Below are 25,714 nucleotides of genomic sequence, written 5' to 3'. Positions count from 1 at the left end.
AGGCTTTAAAATTTTTCAATCTAGTGTCCTTCGTTTGGGAGAAAAATGCAAAGGTACAATACAGCTTTTCCTTGCCAATATCTCTCTTTTGCAAAGAGCTAGGCATTGGAAAATGCAGGGCTATAACGTGTAGATGAAGCACTAACAGGAGGCTTTACAATTTTCATTCTAGTGTCTTTCGTTTGGGAGAAAAATGCAAAGGTACAATGCAGCTTTTCCTTGCCGATATCTCTCTTTTGTAAAGAGATAGGCATTGGAAAATGCAGGGCTATAACGTGTAGATGAAGCACTAACAGGAGGCTTTAAAATTTTCATTCTAGTGTCTTTCGTTTGGGAGAAAAATGCAAAGGTACAATACAGCTTTTCCTTGCCGATATCTCTCTTTTGCAAAGAGATAGGCATTGGAAAATTCAGGGCTATAACGTGTAGATGAAGCACTAACAGGAGGCTTTAAAATTTTCATTCTAGTGTCCTTCGTTTGGGAGAAAAATGCAAAAGTACAATACAGCTTTTCCTTGCCGATATCTCTCTTTTGCAAAGAGATAGGCATTGGAAAATTCAGGGCTATAACGTGTAGATGAAGCACTAATAGGAAGCTTTAAAATTTTCAATCTAGTGTCCTTCGTTTGGGAGAAAAATGCAAAGGTACAATACAGTTTTTCCTTGCCGATATCTCTCTTTTGCAAAGAGATAGGCATTGGAAAATTCAGGGCTATAACGTGTAGATGAAGCACTAACAGGAGGCTTTACAATTTTCATTCTAGTGTCTTTCGTTTGGGAGAAAAATGCAAAGGTACAATACAGCTTTTCCTTGCCGATATCTCTCTTTTGCAAAGAGATAGGCATTGGAAAATGCAGGGCTATAACGTGTAGATGAAGCACTAACAGGAGGCTTTAAAATTTTCATTCTAGTGTCTTTCGTTTGGGAGAAAAATGCAAAGGTACAATACAGCATTTCCTTGCCGATATCTCTCTTTTGCAAAGAGATAGGCATTGGAAAATTCAGGACTATTACGTGTAGATGAAGCACTAAAAGGAGGCTTTAAAATTTTCATTCTAGTGTCTTTCGTTTGGGAGAAAAATGCAAAAGTACATTGCAGCTTTTCCTTGCCGATATCTCTCTTTTGCAAAGAGATAGGCATTGGAAAATGCAGGGCTATAACGTGTAGATGAAGCACTAACAGGAGGCTTTAAAATTTTCATTCTAGTGTCTTTCGTTTGGGAGAAAAATGCAAAGGTACAATACAGCATTTCCTTGCCGATATCTCTCTTTTGCAAAGAGATAGGCATTGGAAAATTCAGGACTATTACGTGTAGATGAAGCACTAAAAGGAGGCTTTAAAATTTTCATTCTAGTGTCTTTCGTTTGGGAGAAAAATGCAAAAGTACAATGCAGCTTTTCCTTGCCGATATCTCTCTTTTGCAAAGAGATAGGCATTGGAAAATTCAGGGCTATAACGTGTAGATGAAGAACTAACAGGAGGCTTTACAATTTTCATTCTAGTGTCTTTCGTTTGGGAGAAAAATGCAAAGGTACAATACAGCTTTTCCTTGCCGATATCTCTCTTTTGCAAAGAGATAGGCATTGGAAAATGCAGGGCTATAACGTGTAGATGAAGCACTAACAGGAGGCTTTAAAATTTTCATTCTAGTGTCTTTCGTTTGGGAGAAAAATGCAAAGGTACAATACAGCATTTCCTTGCCGATATCTCTCTTTTGCAAAGAGATAGGCATTGGAAAATTCAGGACTATTACGTGTAGATGAAGCACTAAAAGGAGGCTTTAAAATTTTCATTCTAGTGTCTTTCGTTTGGGAGAAAAATGCAAAAGTACAATGCAGCTTTTCCTTGCCGATATCTCTCTTTTGCAAAGAGATAGGCATTGGAAAATTCAGGGCTATAACGTGTAGATGAAGCACTAATAGGAGGCTTTAAAATTTTCAATCTAGTGTCCTTCGTTTGTGAGAAAAATGCAAAGGTACAATTCAGCTTTTCCTTGCCAATATCTCTCTTTTGCAAAGAGCTAGGCATTGGAAAATTCAGGGCTATAACGTGTAGATGAAGCACTAATAGTAGGCTTTAAAATTTTCAATCTAGTGTCCTTCGTTTGGGAGAAAAATGCAAAGGTACAACACAGCTTTTCCTTGCCAATATCTCTCTTTTGCAAAGAGCTAGGCATTGGAAAATGCAGGGCTATAACGTGTAGATGAAGCACTAACAGGAGGCTTTACAATTTTCATTCTAGTGTCTTTCGTTTGGGAGAAAAATGCAAAGGTACAATGCAGCTTTTCCTTGCCGATATCTCTCTTTTGCAAAGAGATAGGCATTGGAAAATTCAGGGCTATAACGTGTAGATGAAGCACTAACAGGAGGCTTTAAAATTTTCATTCTAGTGTCCTTCGTTTGGGAGAAAAATGCAAAGGTACAATACAGCTTTTCCTTGCCGATATCTCTCTTTTGCAAAGAGATAGGCATTGGAAAATTCAGGGCTATAACGTGTAGATGAAGCACTAATAGGAGGCTTTAAAATTTTCAATCTAGTGTCCTTCGTTTGGGAGAAAAATGCAAAGGTACAATACAGCTTTTCCTTGCCAATATCTCTCTTTTGCAAAGAGCTAGGCTTTGGAAAATTCAGGGCTATAACGTGTAGATGAAGCACTAACAGGAGGCTTTAAAATTTTCATTCTAGTGTCTTTCGTTTGGGAGAAAAATGCAAAGGTACAATACAGTTTTTCCTTGCCGATATCTCTCTTTTGCAAAGAGATAGGCATTGGAAAATTCAGGGCTTTAACGTGTAGATGAAGCACTAACAGGAGGCTTTACAATTTTCATTCTAGTGTCTTTCGTTTGGGAGAAAAATGCAAAGGTACTATACAGCTTTTCCTTGCCGATATCTCTCTTTTGCAAAGAGATAGGCATTGGAAAATGCAGGGCTATAACGTGTAGATGAAGCACTAACAGGAGGCTTTAAAATTTTCATTCTAGTGTCTTTCGTTTGGGAGAAAAATGCAAAGGTACAATACAGCATTTCCTTGCCGATATCTCTCTTTTGCAAAGAGATAGGCATTGGAAAATTCAGGACTATTACGTGTAGATGAAGCACTAAAAGGAGGCTTTAAAATTTTCATTCTAGTGTCTTTCGTTTGGGAGAAAAATGCAAAAGTACATTGCAGCTTTTCCTTGCCGATATCTCTCTTTTGCAAAGAGATAGGCATTGGAAAATTCAGGGCTATAACGTGTAGATGAAGCACTAATAGGAGGCTTTAAAATTTTCAATCTAGTGTCCTTCGTTTGGGAGAAAAATGCAAAGGTACAATACAGCTTTTCCTTGCCAATATCTCTCTTTTGCAAAGAGCTAGGCATTGGAAAATGCAGGGCTATAACGTGTAGATGAAGCACTAACAGGAGGCTTTACAATTTTCATTCTAGTGTCTTTCGTTTGGGAGAAAAATGCAAAGGTACAATACAGTTTTTCCTTGCCGATATCTCTCTTTTGCAAAGAGATAGGCATTGGAAAATTCAGGGCTATAACGTGTAGATGAAGCACTAACAGGAGGCTTTACAATTTTCATTCTAGTGTCTTTCGTTTGGGAGAAAAATGCAAAGGTACAATACAGCTTTTCCTTGCCGATATCTCTCTTTTGCAAAGAGATAGGCATTGGAAAATGCAGGGCTATAACGTGTAGATGAAGCACTAACAGGAGGCTTTAAAATTTTCATTCTAGTGTCTTTCGTTTGGGAGAAAAATGCAAAGGTACAATACAGCATTTCCTTGCCGATATCTCTCTTTTGCAAAGAGATAGGCATTGGAAAATTCAGGACTATTACGTGTAGATGAAGCACTAAAAGGAGGCTTTAAAATTTTCATTCTAGTGTCTTTCGTTTGGGAGAAAAATGCAAAAGTACAATGCAGCTTTTCCTTGCCGATATCTCTCTTTTGCAAAGAGATAGGCATTGGAAAATTCAGGGCTATAACGTGTAGATGAAGCACTAATAGGAGGCTTTAAAATTTTCAATCTAGTGTCCTTCGTTTGTGAGAAAAATGCAAAGGTACAATTCAGCTTTTCCTTGCCAATATCTCTCTTTTGCAAAGAGCTAGGCATTGGAAAATTCAGGGCTATAACGTGTAGATGAAGCACTAATAGTAGGCTTTAAAATTTTCAATCTAGTGTCCTTCGTTTGGGAGAAAAATGCAAAGGTACAACACAGCTTTTCCTTGCCAATATCTCTCTTTTGCAAAGAGCTAGGCATTGGAAAATGCAGGGCTATAACGTGTAGATGAAGCACTAACAGGAGGCTTTACAATTTTCATTCTAGTGTCTTTCGTTTGGGAGAAAAATGCAAAGGTACAATGCAGCTTTTCCTTGCCGATATCTCTCTTTTGCAAAGAGATAGGCATTGGAAAATTCAGGGCTATAACGTGTAGATGAAGCACTAACAGGAGGCTTTAAAATTTTCATTCTAGTGTCCTTCGTTTGGGAGAAAAATGCAAAGGTACAATACAGCTTTTCCTTGCCGATATCTCTCTTTTGCAAAGAGATAGGCATTGGAAAATTCAGGGCTATAACGTGTAGATGAAGCACTAATAGGAGGCTTTAAAATTTTCAATCTAGTGTCCTTCGTTTGGGAGAAAAATGCAAAGGTACAATACAGCTTTTCCTTGCCAATATCTCTCTTTTGCAAAGAGCTAGGCTTTGGAAAATTCAGGGCTATAACGTGTAGATGAAGCACTAACAGGAGGCTTTAAAATTTTCATTCTAGTGTCTTTCGTTTGGGAGAAAAATGCAAAGGTACAATACAGTTTTTCCTTGCCGATATCTCTCTTTTGCAAAGAGATAGGCATTGGAAAATTCAGGGCTTTAACGTGTAGATGAAGCACTAACAGGAGGCTTTACAATTTTCATTCTAGTGTCTTTCGTTTGGGAGAAAAATGCAAAGGTACTATACAGCTTTTCCTTGCCGATATCTCTCTTTTGCAAAGAGATAGGCATTGGAAAATGCAGGGCTATAACGTGTAGATGAAGCACTAACAGGAGGCTTTAAAATTTTCATTCTAGTGTCTTTCGTTTGGGAGAAAAATGCAAAGGTACAATACAGCATTTCCTTGCCGATATCTCTCTTTTGCAAAGAGATAGGCATTGGAAAATTCAGGACTATTACGTGTAGATGAAGCACTAAAAGGAGGCTTTAAAATTTTCATTCTAGTGTCTTTCGTTTGGGAGAAAAATGCAAAAGTACATTGCAGCTTTTCCTTGCCGATATCTCTCTTTTGCAAAGAGATAGGCATTGGAAAATTCAGGGCTATAACGTGTAGATGAAGCACTAATAGGAGGCTTTAAAATTTTCAATCTAGTGTCCTTCGTTTGGGAGAAAAATGCAAAGGTACAATACAGCTTTTCCTTGCCAATATCTCTCTTTTGCAAAGAGCTAGGCATTGGAAAATGCAGGGCTATAACGTGTAGATGAAGCACTAACAGGAGGCTTTACAATTTTCATTCTAGTGTCTTTCGTTTGGGAGAAAAATGCAAAGGTACAATACAGTTTTTCCTTGCCGATATCTCTCTTTTGCAAAGAGATAGGCATTGGAAAATTCAGGGCTATAACGTGTAGATGAAGCACTAACAGGAGGCTTTACAATTTTCATTCTAGTGTCTTTCGTTTGGGAGAAAAATGCAAAGGTACAATACAGCTTTTCCTTGCCGATATCTCTCTTTTGCAAAGAGATAGGCATTGGAAAATGCAGGGCTATAACGTGTAGATGAAGCACTAACAGGAGGCTTTAAAATTTTCATTCTAGTGTCTTTCGTTTGGGAGAAAAATGCAAAGGTACAATACAGCATTTCCTTGCCGATATCTCTCTTTTGCAAAGAGATAGGCATTGGAAAATTCAGGACTATTACGTGTAGATGAAGCACTAAAAGGAGGCTTTAAAATTTTCATTCTAGTGTCTTTCGTTTGGGAGAAAAATGCAAAAGTACAATGCAGCTTTTCCTTGCCGATATCTCTCTTTTGCAAAGAGATAGGCATTGGAAAATTCAGGGCTATAACGTGTAGATGAAGCACTAATAGGAGGCTTTAAAATTTTCAATCTAGTGTCCTTCGTTTGGGAGAAAAATGCAAAGGTACAATACAACTTTTCCTTGCCAATATCTCTCTTTTGCAAAGAGCTAGGCATTGGACAATTCAGGGCTATAACGTGTAGATGAAGCACTAATAGGAGGCTTTAAAATTTTTCAATCTAGTGTCCTTCGTTTGGGAGAAAAATGCAAAGGTACAATACAGCTTTTCCTTGCCAATATCTCTCTTTTGCAAAGAGCTAGGCATTGGAAAATGCAGGGCTATAACGTGTAGATGAAGCACTAACAGGAGGCTTTACAATTTTCATTCTAGTGTCTTTCGTTTGGGAGAAAAATGCAAAGGTACAATGCAGCTTTTCCTTGCCGATATCTCTCTTTTGTAAAGAGATAGGCATTGGAAAATGCAGGGCTATAACGTGTAGATGAAGCACTAACAGGAGGCTTTAAAATTTTCATTCTAGTGTCTTTCGGTTGGGAGAAAAATGCAAAGGTACAATACAGCTTTTCCTTGCCGATATCTCTCTTTTGCAAAGAGATAGGCATTGGAAAATTCAGGGCTATAACGTGTAGATTAAGCACTAACAGGAGGCTTTAAAATTTTCATTCTAGTGTCCTTCGTTTGGGAGAAAAATGCAAAAGTACAATACAGCTTTTCCTTGCCGATATCTCTCTTTTGCAAAGAGATAGGCATTGGAAAATTCAGGGCTATAACGTGTAGATGAAGCACTAATAGGAAGCTTTAAAATTTTCAATCTAGTGTCTTTCGTTTGGGAGAAAAATGCAAAGGTACAATACAGTTTTTCCTTGCCGATATCTCTCTTTTGCAAAGAGATAGGCATTGGAAAATTCAGGGCTATAACGTGTAGATGAAGCACTAACAGGAGGCTTTACAATTTTCATTCTAGTGTCTTTCGTTTGGGAGAAAAATGCAAAGGTACAATACAGCTTTTCCTTGCCGATATCTCTCTTTTGCAAAGAGATAGGCATTGGAAAATGCAGGGCTATAACGTGTAGATGAAGCACTAACAGGAGGCTTTAAAATTTTCATTCTAGTGTCTTTCGTTTGGGAGAAAAATGCAAAGGTACAATACAGCATTTCCTTGCCGATATCTCTCTTTTGCAAAGAGATAGGCATTGGAAAATTCAGGACTATTACGTGTAGATGAAGCACTAAAAGGAGGCTTTAAAATTTTCATTCTAGTGTCTTTCGTTTGGGAGAAAAATGCAAAAGTACATTGCAGCTTTTCCTTGCCGATATCTCTCTTTTGCAAAGAGATAGGCATTGGAAAATGCAGGGCTATAACGTGTAGATGAAGCACTAACAGGAGGCTTTAAAATTTTCATTCTAGTGTCTTTCGTTTGGGAGAAAAATGCAAAGGTACAATACAGCATTTCCTTGCCGATATCTCTCTTTTGCAAAGAGATAGGCATTGGAAAATTCAGGACTATTACGTGTAGATGAAGCACTAAAAGGAGGCTTTAAAATTTTCATTCTAGTGTCTTTCGTTTGGGAGAAAAATGCAAAAGTACAATGCAGCTTTTCCTTGCCGATATCTCTCTTTTGCAAAGAGATAGGCATTGGAAAATTCAGGGCTATAACGTGTAGATGAAGCACTAATAGGAGGCTTTAAAATTTTCAATCTAGTGTCCTTCGTTTGGGAGAAAAATGCAAAGGTACAATACAGCATTTCCTTGCCGATATCTCTCTTTTGCAAAGAGATAGGCATTGGAAAATTCAGGACTATTACGTGTAGATGAAGCACTAAAAGGAGGCTTTAAAATTTTCATTCTAGTGTCTTTCGTTTGGGAGAAAAATGCAAAAGTACAATGCAGCTTTTCCTTGCCGATATCTCTCTTTTGCAAAGAGATAGGCATTGGAAAATTCAGGGCTATAACGTGTAGATGAAGCACTAATAGGAGGCTTTAAAATTTTCAATCTAGTGTCCTTCGTTTGGGAGAAAAATGCAAAGGTACAATACAGCTTTTCCTTGCCAATATCTCTCTTTTGCAAAGAGCTAGGCATTGGAAAATGCAGGGCTATAACGTGTAGATGAAGCACTAACAGGAGGCTTTACAATTTTCATTCTAGTGTCTTTCGTTTGGGAGAAAAATGCAAAGGTACAATGCAGCATTTCCTTGCCGATATCTCTCTTTTGCAAAGAGATAGGCATTGGAAAATGCAGGGCTATAACGTGTAGATGAAGCACTAACAGGAGGCTTTAAAATTTTCATTCTAGTGTCTTTCGTTTGGGAGAAAAATGCAAAGGTACAATACAGCATTTCCTTGCCGATATCTCTCTTTTGCACTGAGATAGGCATTGGAAAATTCAGGGCTATAACGTGTAGATGAAGCACTAACAGGAGGCTTTAAAATTTTCATTCTAGTGTCTTTCGTTTGGGAGAAAAATGCAAAGGTACAATACAGCTTTTCCTTGCCGATATCTCTCTTTTGCAAAGAGATAGGCATTGGAAAATTCAGGGCTATAACGTGTAGATGAAGCACTAACAGGAGGCTTTAAAATTTTCATTCTAGTGTCCTTCGTTTGGGAGAAAAATGCAAAGGTACAATACAGCTTTTCCTTGCCGATATCTCTCTTTTGCAAAGAGCTAGGCATTGGAAAATTCAGGGCTATAACGTGTAGATGAAGCACTAACAGGAGGCTTTAAAATTTTCATTCTAGTGTCTTTCGTTTGGGAGAAAAATGCAAAGGTACAATACAGTTTTTCCTTGCCGATATCTCTCTTTTGCAAAGAGATAGGCATTGGAAAATTCAGGGCTATAACGTGTAGATGAAGCACTAACAGGAGGCTTTACAATTTTCATTCTAGTGTCTTTCGTTTGGGAGAAAAATGCAAAGGTACAATACAGCTTTTCCTTGCCGATATCTCTCTTTTGCAAAGAGATAGGCATTGGAAAATGCAGGGCTATAACGTGTAGATGAAGCACTAAAAGGAGGCTTTAAAATTTTCATTCTAGTGTCTTTCGTTTGGGAGAAAAATGCAAAAGTACAATGCAGCTTTTCCTTGCCGATATCTCTCTTTTGCAAAGAGATAGGCATTGGAAAATTCAGGGCTATAACGTGTAGATGAAGCACTAATAGGAGGCTTTAAAATTTTCAATCTAGTGTCCTTCGTTTGGGAGAAAAATGCAAAGGTACAATACAGCTTTTCCTTGCCAATATCTCTCTTTTGCAAAGAGCTAGGCATTGGAAAATGCAGGGCTATAACGTGTAGATGAAGCACTAACAGGAGGCTTTACAATTTTCATTCTAGTGTCTTTCGTTTGGGAGAAAAATGCAAAGGTACAATGCAGCTTTTCCTTGCCGATATCTCTCTTTTGCAAAGAGATAGGCATTGGAAAATGCAGGGCTATAACGTGTAGATGAAGCACTAACAGGAGGCTTTAAAATTTTCATTCTAGTGTCTTTCGTTTGGGAGAAAAATGCAAAGGTACAATACAGCTTTTCCTTGCCGATATCTCTCTTTTGCAAAGAGATAGGCATTGGAAAATTCAGGGCTATAACGTGTAGATGAAGCACTAACAGGAGGCTTTAAAATTTTCATTCTAGTGTCCTTCGTTTGGGAGAAAAATGCAAAGGTACAATACAGCTTTTCCTTGCCGATATCTCTCTTTTGCAAAGAGATAGGCATTGGAAAATTCAGGGCTATAACGTGTAGATGAAGCACTAATAGGAGGCTTTAAAATTTTCAATCTAGTGTCCTTCGTTTGGGAGAAAAATGCAAAGGTACAATACAGCTTTTCCTTGCCAATATCTCTCTTTTGCAAAGAGCTAGGCATTGGAAAATTCAGGGCTATAACGTGTAGATGAAGCACTAACAGGAGGCTTTAAAATTTTCATTCTAGTGTCTTTCGTTTGGGAGAAAAATGCAAAGGTACAATACAGTTTTTCCTTGCCGATATCTCTCTTTTGCAAAGAGATAGGCATTGGAAAATTCAGGGCTATAACGTGTAGATGAAGCACTACCAGGAGGCTTTAAAATTTTCATTCTAGTGTCTTTCGTTTGGGAGAAAAATGCAAAGGTACAATACAGCATTTCCTTGCCGATATCTCTCTTTTGCAAAGAGCTAGGCATTGGAAAATGCAGGGCTATAACGTGTAGATGAAGCACTAACAGGAGGCTTTACAATTTTCATTCTAGTGTCTTTCGTTTGGGAGAAAAATGCAAAGGTACAATGCAGCTTTTCCTTGCCGATATCTCTCTTTTGCAAAGAGATAGGCATTGGAAAATGCAGGGCTATAACGTGTAGATGAAGCACTAACAGGAGGCTTTAAAATTTTCATTCTAGTGTCTTTCGTTTGGGAGAAAAATGCAAAGGTACAATACAGCTTTTCCTTGCCGATATCTCTCTTTTGCAAAGAGATAGGCATTGGAAAATTCAGGGCTATAACGTGTAGATGAAGCACTAACAGGAGGCTTTAAAATTTTCATTCTAGTGTCTTTCGTTTGGGAGAAAAATGCAAAGGTACAATACAGCTTTTCCTTGCCGATATCTCTCTTTTGCAAAGAGATAGGCATTGGAAAATGCAGGGCTATAACGTGTAGATGAAGCACTAACAGGAGGCTTTAAAATTTTCATTCTAGTGTCTTTCGTTTGGGAGAAAAATGCAAAGGTACAATACAGCATTTCCTTGCCGATATCTCTCTTTTGCAAAGAGATAGGCATTTGAAAATTCAGGACTATTACGTGTAGATGAAGCACTAAAAGGAGGCTTTAACATTTTCATTCTAGTGTCTTTCGTTTGGGAGAAAAATGCAAAAGTACAATGCAGCTTTTCCTTGCCGATATCTCTCTTTTGCAAAGAGATAGGCATTGGAAAATTCAGGGCTATAACGTGTAGATGAAGCACTAATAGGAGGCTTTAAAATTTTCAATCTAGTGTCCTTCGTTTGGGAGAAAAATGCAAAGGTACAATACAGCTTTTCTTGCCAATATCTCTCTTTTGCAAAGAGCTAGGCATTGGAAAATGCAGGGCTATAACGTGTAGATGAAGCACTAACAGGAGGCTTTACAATTTTCATTCTAGTGTCTTTCGTTTGGGAGAAAAATGCAAAGGTACAATGCAGCATTTCCTTGCCGATATCTCTCTTTTGCAAAGAGATAGGCATTGGAAAATGCAGGGCTATAACGTGTAGATGAAGCACTAACAGGAGGCTTTAAAATTTTCATTCTAGTGTCTTTCGTTTGGGAGAAAAATGCAAAGGTACAATACAGCATTTCCTTGCCGATATCTCTCTTTTGCACAGAGATAGGCATTGGAAAATTCAGGGCTATAACGTGTAGATGAAGCACTAACAGGAGGCTTTAAAATTTTCATTCTAGTGTCTTTCGTTTGGGAGAAAAATGCAAAGGTACAATACAGCTTTTCCTTGCCGATATCTCTCTTTTGCAAAGAGATAGGCATTGGAAAATTCAGGGCTATAACGTGTAGATGAAGCACTAACAGGAGGCTTTAAAATTTTCATTCTAGTGTCCTTCGTTTGGGAGAAAAATGCAAAGGTACAATACAGCTTTTCCTTGCCGATATCTCTCTTTTGCAAAGAGCTAGGCATTGGAAAATTCAGGGCTATAACGTGTAGATGAAGCACTAACAGGAGGCTTTAAAATTTTCATTCTAGTGTCTTTCGTTTGGGAGAAAAATGCAAAGGTACAATACAGTTTTTCCTTGCCGATATCTCTCTTTTGCAAAGAGATAGGCATTGGAAAATTCAGGGCTATTACGTGTAGATGAAGCACTAACAGGAGGCTTTACAATTTTCATTCTAGTGTCTTTCGTTTGGGAGAAAAATGCAAAGGTACAATACAGCTTTTCCTTGCCGATATCTCTCTTTTGCAAAGAGATAGGCATTGGAAAATGCAGGGCTATAACGTGTAGATGAAGCACTAAAAGGAGGCTTTAAAATTTTCATTCTAGTGTCTTTCGTTTGGGAGAAAAATGCAAAAGTACAATGCAGCTTTTCCTTGCCGATATCTCTCTTTTGCAAAGAGATAGGCATTGGAAAATTCAGGGCTATAACGTGTAGATGAAGCACTAATAGGAGGCTTTAAAATTTTCAATCTAGTGTCCTTCGTTTGGGAGAAAAATGCAAAGGTACAATACAGCTTTTCCTTGCCAATATCTCTCTTTTGCAAAGAGCTAGGCATTGGAAAATGCAGGGCTATAACGTGTAGATGAAGCACTAACAGGAGGCTTTACAATTTTCATTCTAGTGTCTTTCGTTTGGGAGAAAAATGCAAAGGTACAATGCAGCTTTTCCTTGCCGATATCTCTCTTTTGCAAAGAGATAGGCATTGGAAAATGCAGGGCTATAACGTGTAGATGAAGCACTAACAGGAGGCTTTAAAATTTTCATTCTAGTGTCTTTCGTTTGGGAGAAAAATGCAAAGGTACAATACAGCTTTTCCTTGCCGATATCTCTCTTTTGCAAAGAGATAGGCATTGGAAAATTCAGGGCTATAACGTGTAGATGAAGCACTAACAGGAGGCTTTAAAATTTTCATTCTAGTGTCCTTCGTTTGTAAGTAGGAGTTGGGCTAGAGCTGGGGAGGGTCGCTGCTCGAGCATCCCCCTGTCAAGTAAAGGAGATTCAACTGAGGCAGCACAAGGGAACTCTCATCTGGGGACAACAACTACTTACCTGCCAGGTGAGATACTATGATCATGAAGATGCTTCTCCCAGGGCAAGGCTCACCCATTGCACTCTGGGTGTGCTGCCCCTGCGATTTCCCCAAATGTGGGAAACTTGACTGCATAATTTGTGTTTCCCCTGGTCGGCTCTCATATAATTCAGATCTCTTTGTCTCAGGTCTCTCTCCAGCCTAGTTTGCTGTCTGTTTCCACTTCTTTTTTCTTGAGCCCCTCCCTTCTATACCCTTGTGCACTATCCTGACTTCTCCCGTCTGCTTACTTTGTGCCTTCCAACGCACAATGCAAACTACAGGTAGTGCTGCAGGGCCCACACCCTTTTACTTGCTTTACAGAGCAGCTCTGGAGCTGTTACAGTGCCCAGCTGCTGCAAGAAATCAGCTTGAATGCTTCAGGGGCTGGGGCATAGCCAACATGAGCCCCACACCGAAGGAGGGTGGAGGTGTTTAATGCGAACTAGGGGTCATCCAAGCACCGCAAAAGGCTGCCATGCCCTGCACGCCCCTTTTCTCTTTTCATAAGCAGATGAGGGTTGAAGCCAACTTTGACCCACTGCTTGGATGACATCACCATATTCAAATCCATCTGCTGCAGGCCTTCCCCCAGGAATGCTTGCACTAGTTGTTGCATTTGGTTTGTTGTTTGGGGGTGCTTCAGTATTAGGCAGCCTTCTGCCCTCCCATGTTCATCTGAAAATATGTGTTCTCCCTGCAGTTGTTGTCCCCAGATGAGAGTTCCCTTGTGCTGCCTCAGTTGAATCTCCTTTACTTGACAGAGATGTGCCTGAGCAGCGGCCCTCCCCAGCCCTATCCCAAATCATACTTATTTTGCATAGGAGATACCATGGTCATGAAGATTGTTCTCCCAGGGTGAGGTTCATTCATTGCATTCTGGGTATGCTGACCCCTGTGATTTCCCCAAATGTGGGAAACTCGACTGCATTATTTGTGGTAGTGGGGGACTGTGTTTGTGCTTTCCTCTGGTCAGCTCTGGTAAAAGTCAGATTTCTTTGTCTCAGATCTTCCTCTAGCCTTGTTCTTCTTTCGAGAGTTCCCTTGTGCTGCCTCAGTTGGATCTCCTTCACTTGACAGGGGGTGCCCAAGCAGCAATCCTCCACAGCTCTAGCCCAACTCCTACTTACCTGCCAGGTGAGATACTATGATCTTCACTGTTAGGGCAATCAGGATGTGGAATTCCCTGCCAGGGAAGGTGGTAATGGTGGACTCTGTAATTGGATTTAAAAAAGGAATGGATACATTTCTGAATGAAAAAGCTATCCAAGGTTATAATACTTAAAATATCAACATGGTTAATCCAGGGGGAACATGAGTTGTAGTAGTTAACTAGTCATAAAACATTGTGACAGCTCCAGAGCTGTAACAGCTCCAGAGCTGCTCTGTAAAGCAAGTAAAAGGGTGTGGGCCCTGCAGCACTACCTGTAGTTTGCATTGTGCGTTGGAAGGCACAAAGTAAGCAGACGGGAGAAGTCAGGATAGTGCACAAGGGTATAGAAGGGAGGGGCTCAAGAAAAAAGAAGTGGAAACAGACAGCAAACTAGGCTGGAGAGAGACCTGAGACAAAGAGATCTGAATTATATGAGAGCCGACCAGGGGAAACACAAATTATGCAGTCAAGTTTCCCACATTTGGGGAAATCGCAGGGGCAGCACACCCAGAGTGCAATGGGTGAGCCTTGCCCTGGGAGAAGCATCTTCATGATCATAGTATCTCACCTGGCAGGTAAGTAGGAGTTGGGCTAGAGCTGGGGAGGGTCGCTGCTCGGGCACCCCCCTGTCAAGTGAAGGAGATCCAACTGAGGCAGCACAAGGGAACTCTCAAAAGAAGAACAAGGCTAGAGGAAGATCTGAGACAAAGAAATCTGACTTTTACCAGAGCTGACCAGAGGAAAGCACAAACACAGTCCCCCACTACCACAAATAATGCAGTTGAGTTTCCCACATTTGGGGAAATCACAGGGGTCAGCATACCCAGAATGCAATGAATGAACCTAACCCTGGGAGAACAATCTTCATGACCATGGTATCTCCTATGCAAAATAAGTATGATTTGGGATAGGGCTGGGGAGGGCCGCTGCTCAGGCACATCTCTGTCAAGTAAAGGAGATTCAACTGAGGCAGCACAAGGGAACTCTCATCTGGGGACAACAACTGCAGGGAGAACACATATTTTCAGATGAACATGGGAGGGCAGAAGGCTGCCTAATACTGAAGCACCCCCAAACAACAAACCAAATGCAACAACTAGTTCAAGCATTCCTGGGGGAAGGCCTGCCGCAGATGGATTTGCATATGGTGATGTCATCCATGCAGTGGGTCAAAGTTGGTTCAAACACCTTTGCAAAGTTCTATAAGTTTGATACCCTGGCTGAGGAGGACCTCCTGTTTGCTCAATCAGTGCTGCAGAGTCATCCGCACTCTCCTGCCCGTTTGGGAGCTTTGGTATAATCCCCATGGTCCTTACGGAGTCCCCAGCATCCTCTAGGACGTAAGAGAAAATAAGATTTTAAACCTACCGGTAAATCTTTTTCTCGTAGTCCGTAGAGGATGCTGGGTGCCCGTCCCAAGTGCGGTCTACTTCTGCAAGACTTGTATATAGTTATTGCTTACATAAGGGTTATATGTTAGTTTTCATCGGTCTTGGACTGATGCTATGTTGTTTTCATACTGTTAACTGGGTAGTATATCACAAGTTATACGGTGTGATTGGTGTGGCTGGTATGAATCTTGACCTTGGATTAACAAAAATCCTTTCCTCGTACTGTCCGTCTCCTCTGGGCACAGTTTCTCTAACTGAGGTATGGAGGAGGGGCATAGAGGGAGGAGCCAGTGCACACCCAGATCAAAAGTCTTTTTTAAAGTGCCCATGTCTGCTGCGGAGCCCGTCTATCCCCCATGGTCCTTACGGAGTCCCCATCATCCTCTACGGACTACGAGAAAAAAAAATTACCGGTAGGTTTAAAATGTTATTTTTTTCTCTGCAACCCACTGCTAAATTGTGCTTCCTAGCTGTTTTTTATAAAATCACTTAATTAAATCTAACTCTGATTACGTCAGAGAAGGCCAGGTACCCTACACCATAAGAGGGGGTATGAAATTTTGACTTGTCTTCTTAAAGATCACCAAAATCTGTTGACAAGGTCAATTACATCCCTGGGTGGGATTGAACCACCAACCTTTTGGTTAATAGCCCATGTAAGTGCAAGAAATCCTGAAGCACTCACTCATCATGGGAAAGTACCAATGTGTTTCTTACAAAAATTCTCCAGATTATTGACTTTTTAAAGTTTTTCTAGGAAACGTTCTAGATGAATGCTTATTAGCCTTTGTCAGTATTGACTTTTGCAAGGTGTCTCTGTGGCGCAATCGGTTAGCATGTTTGGCTATTAACCAAAAGGTTGGTGGTTCAATCCCACCCAGGGATGTAATTGACCTTGTAATCAGATTTTGGTGATCTTTAAGTAGACAAGTCAAAATTTCAAAAAACCCCCTTATGGTGTAGGGTACCTGGCCTTCTCTGATGTAATCAGAGTTAGATTTGATTAAGTGATTTTATAAAAAAACAGCTAGGAAGCACAATTTAGCAGTGGGTTGCAGAGAAAAAAAATTATGCTGGCAGAAAAGTACAATTGAGTGATTAAACAGCTCTTCATTTTCTGATTTTATGTTTATGCTAACAAATTTGCTCTCTGAAAAGTGTCCACAAAGCCAAGTCTCTGATTAACACCTTTGTAGGAATGGTTTTTCACCTATTACTGAATTAAACTTGCTTCATTGGAAAGGCATCAAAGATGCATCCTCATTTCAATGTCTACTGAAATAATACAGGTTGACACCAGGAAACGTCACTGCATCATTGCTGCTTCCTCATGGGGAAGTCTGTTTAATGTGAAAACAAGGTGATATCTAATCAGCACACAGGTAAGGAATTAAGAAAATCTTTCTTTATGGGTGAAGATGTTTCTCACAAATTGTTGTCCCAATGCATCATTGAAATTCAAGATGGAAGATGATTTTCATATATCACTTGTACATTTTGCATTGCTCTTCTGGTGACAATGTAGTTTGTTTTTGTCAATTACCATTTCAGTAATAGGGTAAAGAAAATTAAGTGGATTTTTTAAAGAAAACAATGCTGTCAATATACTATTAAAACAAATTAAAATGATAAAAGTTATTGTACTTTAAGTAAAAATAAAAGAGCCAAAATATCAATCCCAGTTTTTGATTACTTTAATTATAAAAAAAAAAATGCACATAGCAGAGGATAGTTTCGATCAATCGACCTCTGGGGTATGGGCCCAGCATGCTTCCATTGCACTACTCTGCTGCTCATGGAAGTGTAAGAGATCCTGAAGACTAAATTGATTAAAGGCCTAAAAGTACTTGACTATAAGGAAAGACTTACTAGGCTGAATATTTATACACTAGAAAAGAGGTGCCTAAGAGGAGATATTATTAATATCTTCAAATATGTAAAGATACATAACAAAGAGTTATCAGAGGAATTATTTATTAAAAGAACACGTGGTCACTCGCTGCGACTGGAGGAAAGTTCAGAACGCAATGGAGGAAAGGATTCTTCACTGTTAGGGCAATCAGGATGTGGAATTCCCTGCCAGGGAAGGTGGTAATGGCGGACTCTGTAATTGGATTTAAAAAAGGAATGGATACATTTCTGAATGAAAAAGCTATCCAAGGTTATAATACTTAAAATATCAACATGGTTAATCCGGGGGTAACATGAGTTATAGTAGCTAACTAGTCATAAAACATTATTCAGCAAGTATGTAGAATCATCACAACTTAAAACAGGTTGAACACGATGGGCAATTTGCCTCTATTCAACCTCAAAAACTATGTTACTATATTACTATGTTACTGTAGTATACAGAACACCACAATGTAATGAGCAGTGATAGTGAGCACTGATGAGGATACTAGAACTGACACTGAGCAGCAAGATGCAGCACTGGACTATTAGTAATGTACTGTAGTATGCTGAGCACCACAATGCAGCACAAGACAATGAGCAGTGATACTGAGCACTGATGAGGATACTACTGAGAACTGACACTGAGCAGGAGAGACACACTACTAGTATTACTGAGCAGCAATAAGTAACCACTGATACTGAGCACTGATATTGAGATTTCCACTGAGAGAACATAGCCACGTCCTCTCCGCTCTCTCTTCAATGCACGAGTAAAAATGGCAGCAACGCGCAGCTCTTTATATGGAATCCGAATCTCGCGAGAATCCGACAGCGGGATGATGACATTTTCCCTTGTTCAGGTTTTCCGAGTCAGGCGGGAACAACCGAGCCTGCCTTGGACCAGTGTAAACCACGTGGAGTTTGTGGGGAATTCGGTTCTCGGAGAACCGAACCCGCTCCTCTCTACCTTATACCCATCAATTTTTTTATTTTCAATCTAAGCCCCTGCAGTTTTCTGTAAGCATATGCTTCGCTATGATGATCAACAAGTCACAAGGGCAAACACTCAGGGTTTGAGGCGTAGATCTTAGGACCAGCTGCTACAAGCATGGCAGAGGTGTCACTATCACTGGTGACACCCAGAGAGGTGGCGAGGGAGATTGTAATGCAGTGCGCGCAGATAAGCAGCGCAATGGTAAAAAGGAGGCATGGTTTCATAGGTAGGGGCGTGGCCTGGTGGCCTGAATCTACATTTTGTTGCTCCGGGTGTCCCGGGGGTTGGGGGCTGCACCCGGGGACTAGTGTGTGAGCGGTGCTGGCTCCTGCACAGTGACAGGGCATGGCCACCCAGCATGACGCCTCCCTTCTTGACCATGCTGTAATTGCAGTCGCACTGCAGTTCAGCGTGATCATAAAAAATGGTGTAGGCTCCTGCTGGGGCAGACTGTATGTGCGCGCAGGAAGCCGCCACCATTTTTGTGATCACAGCGGCTGAATGTGATGTCATACAGCCGCTGTGACCATGCCTCCTGTGTCTCCTCTGTTGCAGACCCCATTTTGAAGCCTTGCCCCCGCACCGCTCCATCTCTGACTTGGAAATGGAGTGTTGCTGACCCACCTCTCCCCCCCTTCCCCGCCCCGATTGACAGGCAGAGGCGATCACATTCTCTGCGGGGTGCCGCAGAAAATGCAGGCACATGCGTATGCTCTTAGCAATTTTTGCAGTTGGATCGCTTATTGTGATTGCAATCCAACCTGAATCAGGCCCTATTACCTATCACAATGCGCTGCGGGCAGTACAAAATTGGGTTAATATAGGAGAAAAACCCCCAGACCTGTGCTCCTTAACTGTACCTGGTGGCTAGTGGAGCGGCTGCCCAGTAATCAGTATCCACCGCAGTGCGCACACGGCCCACCCCCTACGGCCTCGCTCCCCTTCATCAGCGGCCTCGTGATCCGGAAGGGTGGTGTGTGTGTGACTGACCTTAGGATGAAACCGGAGCCTCCGCTGCAGTGACCCAGCAACCAGGGCACGGGAGTATACAGCGCCGCTGGGAGTGATGAAGCTGCAGTAAAGATGTCTATTAGACCTAGCCTGCTGCAGCCCTTGTAGATTCTCATAAAACAAGTTCTTCTTTTCTTGTCAAAATTAATAGCTAAGAATAGGCTGCTTGAGGCAGGCCCCTGTTAAGTGGCCTGCTACTGAAGGCACCAACTACAAACTGAGCTCCCTGTTCATGGAAGCGGGGTTATAGAGGAGAATGCACTGAGCTTCTTGGGAACAGTCAAAAGCTTTGAGCCGGTTGGTGCCTCAGATCAAGATCCTACTCTACACCCCAATGTGAATCCTTGTGGAGTCCAGTGTACCCCACAGAAGAAATTAATGTGTCACACCCATTGGCAGCAACCTTAGAATAGCTGCTGACGGGCACAATTGAGAAAGGAAGGGGGGGGGGGACATTTGAATCCAGCACATAGATGCAATTCAAATATGTAATTTGTACCTTCCTATTTTAAAATATAATGGATGAACCTCACCCTGTGAGAACAATCTTCATGATCAAGAGATCTCATATGCAAAATAAGGATGAGTTGGGATAGGGCTGGGGAGGGTGGCTGCTCGGGCAGCCCCTCCCCCGTCAAGTTAAGGAGATTCAACTGAGGAAGCACAAGGGAACTCTCGTCTGGGGACAACAACTGCAGGGAGACCACATCTTTTCAGATGAACATGGGAGGGCGGAAGGCTGCCTAATACTGAAGCACCATATGCAACAACTAGTACAAGCATTCCTGGGGGAAGGTCTGCAGCAGACGGATTTGCATACGGTGATGTTATCCAAGCAGTGGGCCAAAGTTGACTGGAACCCTCATCTGCATATGAAAAGAGAAAAGGGGCATGCAGGGCATGGCGGCCTTTTGCAGTGCTTGGATGACCCCTAGTTCACATTAAACACCCCCACCCTCCTTTGGTGTGGGGCTCATGTTGGCCATGCCCCATCCCCTGAAGCATTCAAGCTGATTTCTTGCAGCAGCTGGGCACTGTAACAGCTCCAGAGCTGTTCTGTAAGGCAAGTAAAAGGGTGTGGGCCCTGCAGCACCACCTGTAGTTCGCATTGTGCGTTGGAAGGCACAAAGTAAGCAGACGGGAGGAGAAGTCAGGATAGTGCGCAAGGGCATTCTTTTCTCTTAGTCCGTAGAGGATGCTGGGGTCACATTAAGAACCATGGGGTATAGACGGGATCCGCAAGAGACATGGGCACTTTAAGACTTTCAAAGGGTGTGAACTGGCTCCTCCCTCTATGCCCCTCCTCCAGACTCCAGTTATAGGAACTGTGCCCAGGGAGACGGACATTTCGAGGAAAGGATTTATTGTTAAACTAAGGTGAGCATCTTACCAGCTCACACCTTAAGCATGCCGCAGAAAGTGGCATTCAACAGAACACAAGCCAACGGCATGAACAATTGCAGCAAAAAGCTGACCAGAACCATAACACAACATGTGTATAACCACAAGTAATAACTGCAGACACAGTATGGACTGGGACGGGTGCCCAGCATCCTCTACAGACTAAGAGAAAAGGATTTACCGGTAGGTATTAAAATCCTATTTTCTCATACGACCTAGAGGATGCTGGGGTCACATTAAGAACCATGGGGTTATACCAAAGCTCTTGAACGGGTGGGAGAGTGCGTACGACTCTGCAGCACCGAATGACCCAACTTAAGGTTATCATCAGCCAAGGTATCAAACTTGTAAAACTTAGCAAAAGTGTTTACTAAATAGCTGCTCGGCAAAGTTGCAATGCCGAGACTCCCCGACCAGCTGCCAAGGATGAACCCACCTTTCTAGTAGAATGGGTCTTCACCTACTTCAGTAACGGCAATCCTGCCGTGGAACGAGCATGCTGAATCTTACCACAGATCCAGCGCATAATGGTCTACATGGAAGCAGGACACCCAATCCTGATGGGAGCATACAGGACAAACAGAGCCTCTGTTTTCCTAATCTGAACCGTTCTGGTGACATAAATTTTCAAAGTTCTGACCACAGCCAGAGACTTTGACTCAACGAAGGTGTCAGTGGCCAAAGGCACCATGTGGAAAGATGAACCACCTTCGGCAGAAATTGTTGACGTGTCCTCAATTCTGCTCTATCTTCATGAAAGATCAAATAAAGGCTCTTGTGATACTGCATGGTTTGTACTGTTTTCCATGTGCTCCCAGATCTTTCAAGCAAGTAGCATGGTCAAGAAAGTTCTGTTTGAAAAGAAACAAACATTTACTGTCATTGTTATGCAAATAAACTTACATTAAAGCTAACAAGAAAGCACACTCGTTCTGTCTTTAAACTGATAAAAGAAACCCCAATAATATGGGGCATGCAAAAATTGAGATAAAACTCAGTTTTGCTCCTCTCCACGGAAATCTTTAATAAAAGGCGAAATATTTGTTAGTTCTGAAGAGAAACCAGAGCATGACCAAGATTCCACCTGTCGCCTGAGTGCCATGCCAGCAGTTCTCATTCAGATCAAAGTGAGCACCCAATTTGAATGAAAGAAAGCAGATTTCTCACCAGGCTTCCCCTTGCTATAAACATGGTTTGTACTCTTTTCCATGTGCTCCCAGATCTTTCAAGCAATTAGTATGGTCAAGAAAGTTCTGCTTGAAAAGAAACAGACATTTATAGTCATTGTTATGCAAATAAACTTACATTAAAGCTAACAAGAAAGCACACTCGTTCTGTCTTTAAACTGATAAAAGAAACCCCAATAATATGGGGCATGCAAAAATTGAGATAAAACTCAGTTTTGCTCCTCTCCACAGAAATCTTTAATAAAAGGCGAAAGATTTGTTCGTTCTGAAGAGAAACCAGAGCATGACCAAGATTCCACCTGTCGCCTAAATGCTGTGCCAGCAGTCCTCATTCAGATCAAAGTGAGCGCCCAACTTGAAAGAAAGCAGATTTCTCACCTGGCTTCTCCTTGCTATAAGCATGGTTTGTACTGTATTCCATGTGCTCCCAGATCTTTCAAGCAAGTAGCATGGTCAAGAAAGTTCTGTTTGAAAAGAAACAAACATTTACTGTCATTTCTATGCAAATGAGCTTACATTAAAGCTAACAAGAAAGCACACTCGTTCTGTCTTTAAACTGATAAAAGAAACCCCAATAATATGGGGCATGCAAAAATTGAGATAAAACTCGGTTTTGCTCCTCTCCACGGAAATCTTTAGTAAAAGGCGAAAGATTTGTTCGTTCTGAAGAGAAACCAGAGCATGACCAAGATTTTCATCTGAAAATATGTGTTCTCCCTGCAGTTGTTGTCCCCAGATGAGAGTTCCCTTGTGCTGCCTCAGTTGAATCTCCTTTACTTGACAGAGATGTGCCTGAGCAGCGGCCCTCCCCAGCCCTATCCCAAATCATACTTATTTTGCATAGGAGATACCATGGTCATGAAGATTGTTCTCCCAGGGTGAGGTTCATTCATTGCATTCTGGGTATGCTGACCCCTGTGATTTTCCCAAATGTGGGAAACTCGCTTTTATACCCTTGTGCACTATCCTGACTTCTCCTCCTGTCTGCTTACTTTGTGCCTTCCAATGCACAATGCAAACTACAGGTAGTGCTGCAGGGCCCACACCCTTTTACTTGCCTTACAGAGCAGCTCTGGAGCTGTTACAGTGCCAAGCTGCTGCAAGAAATCAGCTTGAATGCTTCAGGGGATGGGGCATGGCCAACATGAGCCCCACACCGAAGGAGGGTGGGGGTGTTTAATGCGAACTAAGGGTCATCCAAGCGCCGCAAAAGGCCGCCATGCCCTGCACACCCCTTTTCTCTTTTCATATGCAGATGAGGGTTCCAGCCAACTTTGGCCCACTGCTTGGATGACATCACCGTATGCAAATCCGTCTTCTGCAGAACTTCCCCCAGGAATGCTTGTACTAGTTGTTGCATTTGGTTTGTTGTTTGGGGGTGCTTCAGTATTAGGCAGCCTTCTGCCCTCCCATGTTCATCTGAAAAAATGTGTTCTCCCTGCAGTTGTTGTCCCCAGATGAGAGTTCCCTTGTGCTGCCTCAGTTGAATCTCCTTTACTTGACAGAGATGTGCCTGAGCAGCGGCCCTCCCCAGCCCTATCCCAAATCATACTTATTTTGCATAGGAGATACCATGGTCATGAAGATTGTTCTCCCAGGGTGAGGTTCATTCATTGCATTTTGGGTATGCTGACCCCTGTGATTTACCCAAATGTGGGAAACTCAACTGCATTATTTGTGGTAGTGGGGGACTGTGTTTGTGCTTTCCTCTGGTCAGCTCTGGTAAAACTCAGATTTCTTTGTCTCAGATTTTCCTCTAGCCTTGTTCTTCTTTCGAGAGTTCCCTTGTGCTGCCTCAGTTGGATCTCCTTCACTTTACAGGGAAGTACCCGAGCAGCGACCCTCCCCAGCTCTCGCCCAACTCCTACTTACCTGCCAGGTGAGATACTATGATCATGAAGGTGCTTCTCCCAGGGCAAGGCTCACCCATTGCACTCTGGGTGTGCTGCTCCTGCGATTTCCCCAAATGTGGGAAACTTGACTGCATAATTTGTGTTTCCCCTGGTCGGCTCTCGTATAATTCAGATCTCTTTGTCTCAGGTCTCTCTCCAGCCTAGTTTGCTGTCTGTTTCCACTTCTCTTTTCTTGAGCCGCTCCCTTCTATGCCCTTGCGCACTATCCTGACTTCTCCTCCTTTCTGCTTACTTTGTGCCTTCCAACGCACAATGCGAACTATAGGTAGTGCTGCAGGGCCCACACCCTTTTACTTGCCTTACAGAGCAGCTCTGGAGCTGTTACAGTGCCCAGCTGCTGCAAGAAATCAGCTTGAATGCTTCAGGGGCTGGGGCATAGCCAACATGAGCCCCACACCGAAGGAGGGTGGAGGTGTTTAATGCAAACTAGGGGTCATCCAAGCGCCGCAAAAGGCCGCCATGCCCTGCATAACCCTTTTCTCTTTTTATATGCAGATGAGGGTTCCAGCCAACTTTGGCCCACTGCTTGGATGACATCACCGTATGCAAATCCGTCTTCTGCAGACCTTCACCCTGGAATGCTTTTACTAGTTGTTGCATTTGGTTTGTTGTTTGGGGATGCTTCAGTATTAGGCAGCCTTCTGCCCTCCCATGTTCATCTGAAAATATGTGTTCTCCCTGCAGTTGTTGTACCCAGATGAGAGTTCCCTTGTGCTGCCTCAGTTGAATCTCCTTTACTTGACAGAGATGTGCCTGAGCAGCGGCCCTCCCCAGCCCTATCCCAAATCATACTTATTTTGCATAGGAGTTACCATGGTCATGAAGATTGTTCTCCCAGGGTGAGGTTCATTCATTGCATTCTGGGTATGCTGACCCCTGTGATTTCCCCAAATGTGGGAAACTCGACTGCATTATTTGTGGTAGTGGGGGACTGTGTTTGTGCTTTCCTCTGGTCAGCTCTGGTAAAAGTCAGATTTCTTTGTCTCAGATCTTCCTCTAGCCTTGTTCTTCTTTCGAGAGTTTCTTTGTGCTGCCTCAGTTGGATCTCCTTCACTTGACAGGGGGGTGCCCGAGCAGCGACCCTCCCCAGCTCTAGCCCAACTCCTACTTACCTGCCAGGTGAGATACTATGATCAGGAAGTTGCTTCTCCCAGGGCAAGGCTCACCCATTGCACTCTGGGTGTGCTGCTCCTACGATTTCCCCAAATGTGGGACACTTGACTGCATAATTTGTGTTTCCTCTGGTCGGCTCTCGTATAATTCAGATCTCTTTGTCTCAGGTCTTTCTCCAGCCTAGTTTGCTGTCTGTTTCCACTTCTTTTATCTTGAGCCCCTCCCTTCTATACCCTTGTGCACTATCCTGACTTCTCCTCCCGTCTGCTTACTTTGTGCCTTCCAATGCACAATGCAAACTACAGGTAGTGCTGCAGGGCCCACACAATCTTTTACTTGCCTTACAGAGCAGCTCTGGAGCTGTTACAGTGCCCAGCTGCTGCAAGAAATCAGCTTGAATGCTTCAGGGGATGGGGCATGGCCAACATGAGCCCCACACCAAAGGTGGGTGGGGGTGTTTAATGCGAACTAGGGGTCATCCAAGCACCGCAAAAGGCCGCCATGCCCTGCACGCCCCTTTTCTCTTTTCATATGCAGATGAGGGTTGAAGCCAACTTTGACCCACTGCTTGGATGACATCACCATATGCAAATCCATCTGCGGCAGGCCTTCCCCCAGGAATGCTTGCACTAGTTGTTGCATTTGGTTTGTTGTTTGGGGGTGCTTCAGTTTTAGGCAGCCTTCTGCCCTCCCATGTTCATCTGAAAATATGTGTTCTCCCTGCAGTTGTTGTCCCCAGATGAGAGTTCCCTTGTGCTGCCTCAGTTGAATCTCCTTTACTTGACAGAGATGTGCCTGAGCAGCGGCCCTCCCAGCCCTATCCCAAATCATACTTATTTTGCATAGGAGACACCATGGTCATGAAGCTTGTTCACCCAGGGTGAGGTTCATTCATTGCAT

General features: G+C 42.3%; 9 non-coding genes and 3 pseudogenes across 9 annotated transcripts; 7 read left to right on the top strand and 5 right to left on the bottom strand.

Annotated features, from left to right (window-relative positions):
• Nucleotides 1–12,728: 12,728 nt before the first annotated feature.
• LOC135043780 (U1 spliceosomal RNA) lies at nt 12,729–12,870 on the top strand (annotated as a pseudogene).
• A 692-nt stretch (nt 12,871–13,562) lies between these two features.
• Nucleotides 13,563–13,726, top strand: LOC135043778 (U1 spliceosomal RNA). The gene has a single exon (XR_010236590.1). It is a non-coding gene; the product is annotated as a U1 spliceosomal RNA (small nuclear RNA).
• Nucleotides 13,727–14,349: 623 nt separating this feature from the next.
• LOC135043779 (U1 spliceosomal RNA) lies at nt 14,350–14,491 on the bottom strand (annotated as a pseudogene).
• A 152-nt stretch (nt 14,492–14,643) lies between these two features.
• Nucleotides 14,644–14,807, bottom strand: LOC135043801 (U1 spliceosomal RNA). Its single transcript, XR_010236604.1, has one exon. It is a non-coding gene; the product is annotated as a U1 spliceosomal RNA (small nuclear RNA).
• Nucleotides 14,808–21,555: 6,748 nt separating this feature from the next.
• LOC135043754 (U5 spliceosomal RNA) lies at nt 21,556–21,671 on the bottom strand. Its single transcript, XR_010236567.1, has one exon. It is a non-coding gene; the product is annotated as a U5 spliceosomal RNA (small nuclear RNA).
• Nucleotides 21,672–21,957: 286 nt separating this feature from the next.
• Nucleotides 21,958–22,073, bottom strand: LOC135043752 (U5 spliceosomal RNA). Its single transcript, XR_010236565.1, has one exon. It is a non-coding gene; the product is annotated as a U5 spliceosomal RNA (small nuclear RNA).
• A 282-nt stretch (nt 22,074–22,355) lies between these two features.
• On the bottom strand, nt 22,356–22,471 carry LOC135043803 (U5 spliceosomal RNA). Its single transcript, XR_010236606.1, has one exon. It is a non-coding gene; the product is annotated as a U5 spliceosomal RNA (small nuclear RNA).
• Nucleotides 22,472–22,615: 144 nt separating this feature from the next.
• Nucleotides 22,616–22,743, top strand: LOC135043794 (U1 spliceosomal RNA; annotated as a pseudogene).
• Nucleotides 22,744–23,336: 593 nt separating this feature from the next.
• LOC135043743 (U1 spliceosomal RNA) lies at nt 23,337–23,500 on the top strand. The gene has a single exon (XR_010236557.1). It is a non-coding gene; the product is annotated as a U1 spliceosomal RNA (small nuclear RNA).
• Nucleotides 23,501–23,652: 152 nt separating this feature from the next.
• Nucleotides 23,653–23,815, top strand: LOC135043774 (U1 spliceosomal RNA). Its single transcript, XR_010236587.1, has one exon. It is a non-coding gene; the product is annotated as a U1 spliceosomal RNA (small nuclear RNA).
• Nucleotides 23,816–24,489: 674 nt separating this feature from the next.
• Nucleotides 24,490–24,653, top strand: LOC135043757 (U1 spliceosomal RNA). Its single transcript, XR_010236570.1, has one exon. It is a non-coding gene; the product is annotated as a U1 spliceosomal RNA (small nuclear RNA).
• Nucleotides 24,654–24,805: 152 nt separating this feature from the next.
• LOC135043786 (U1 spliceosomal RNA) lies at nt 24,806–24,968 on the top strand. The gene has a single exon (XR_010236594.1). It is a non-coding gene; the product is annotated as a U1 spliceosomal RNA (small nuclear RNA).
• The last annotated feature ends 746 nt before the right edge of the window (nt 24,969–25,714 follow it).

The sequence above is a fragment of the Pseudophryne corroboree genome, unplaced genomic scaffold (genome assembly GCF_028390025.1).
Source record: "Pseudophryne corroboree isolate aPseCor3 unplaced genomic scaffold, aPseCor3.hap2 scaffold_880, whole genome shotgun sequence".
NCBI lineage: Eukaryota > Metazoa > Chordata > Amphibia > Anura > Myobatrachidae > Pseudophryne > Pseudophryne corroboree.
Note: the sequence above shows the minus strand (reverse complement) of the source record. Positions and strands in the feature narration are given on the sequence as shown.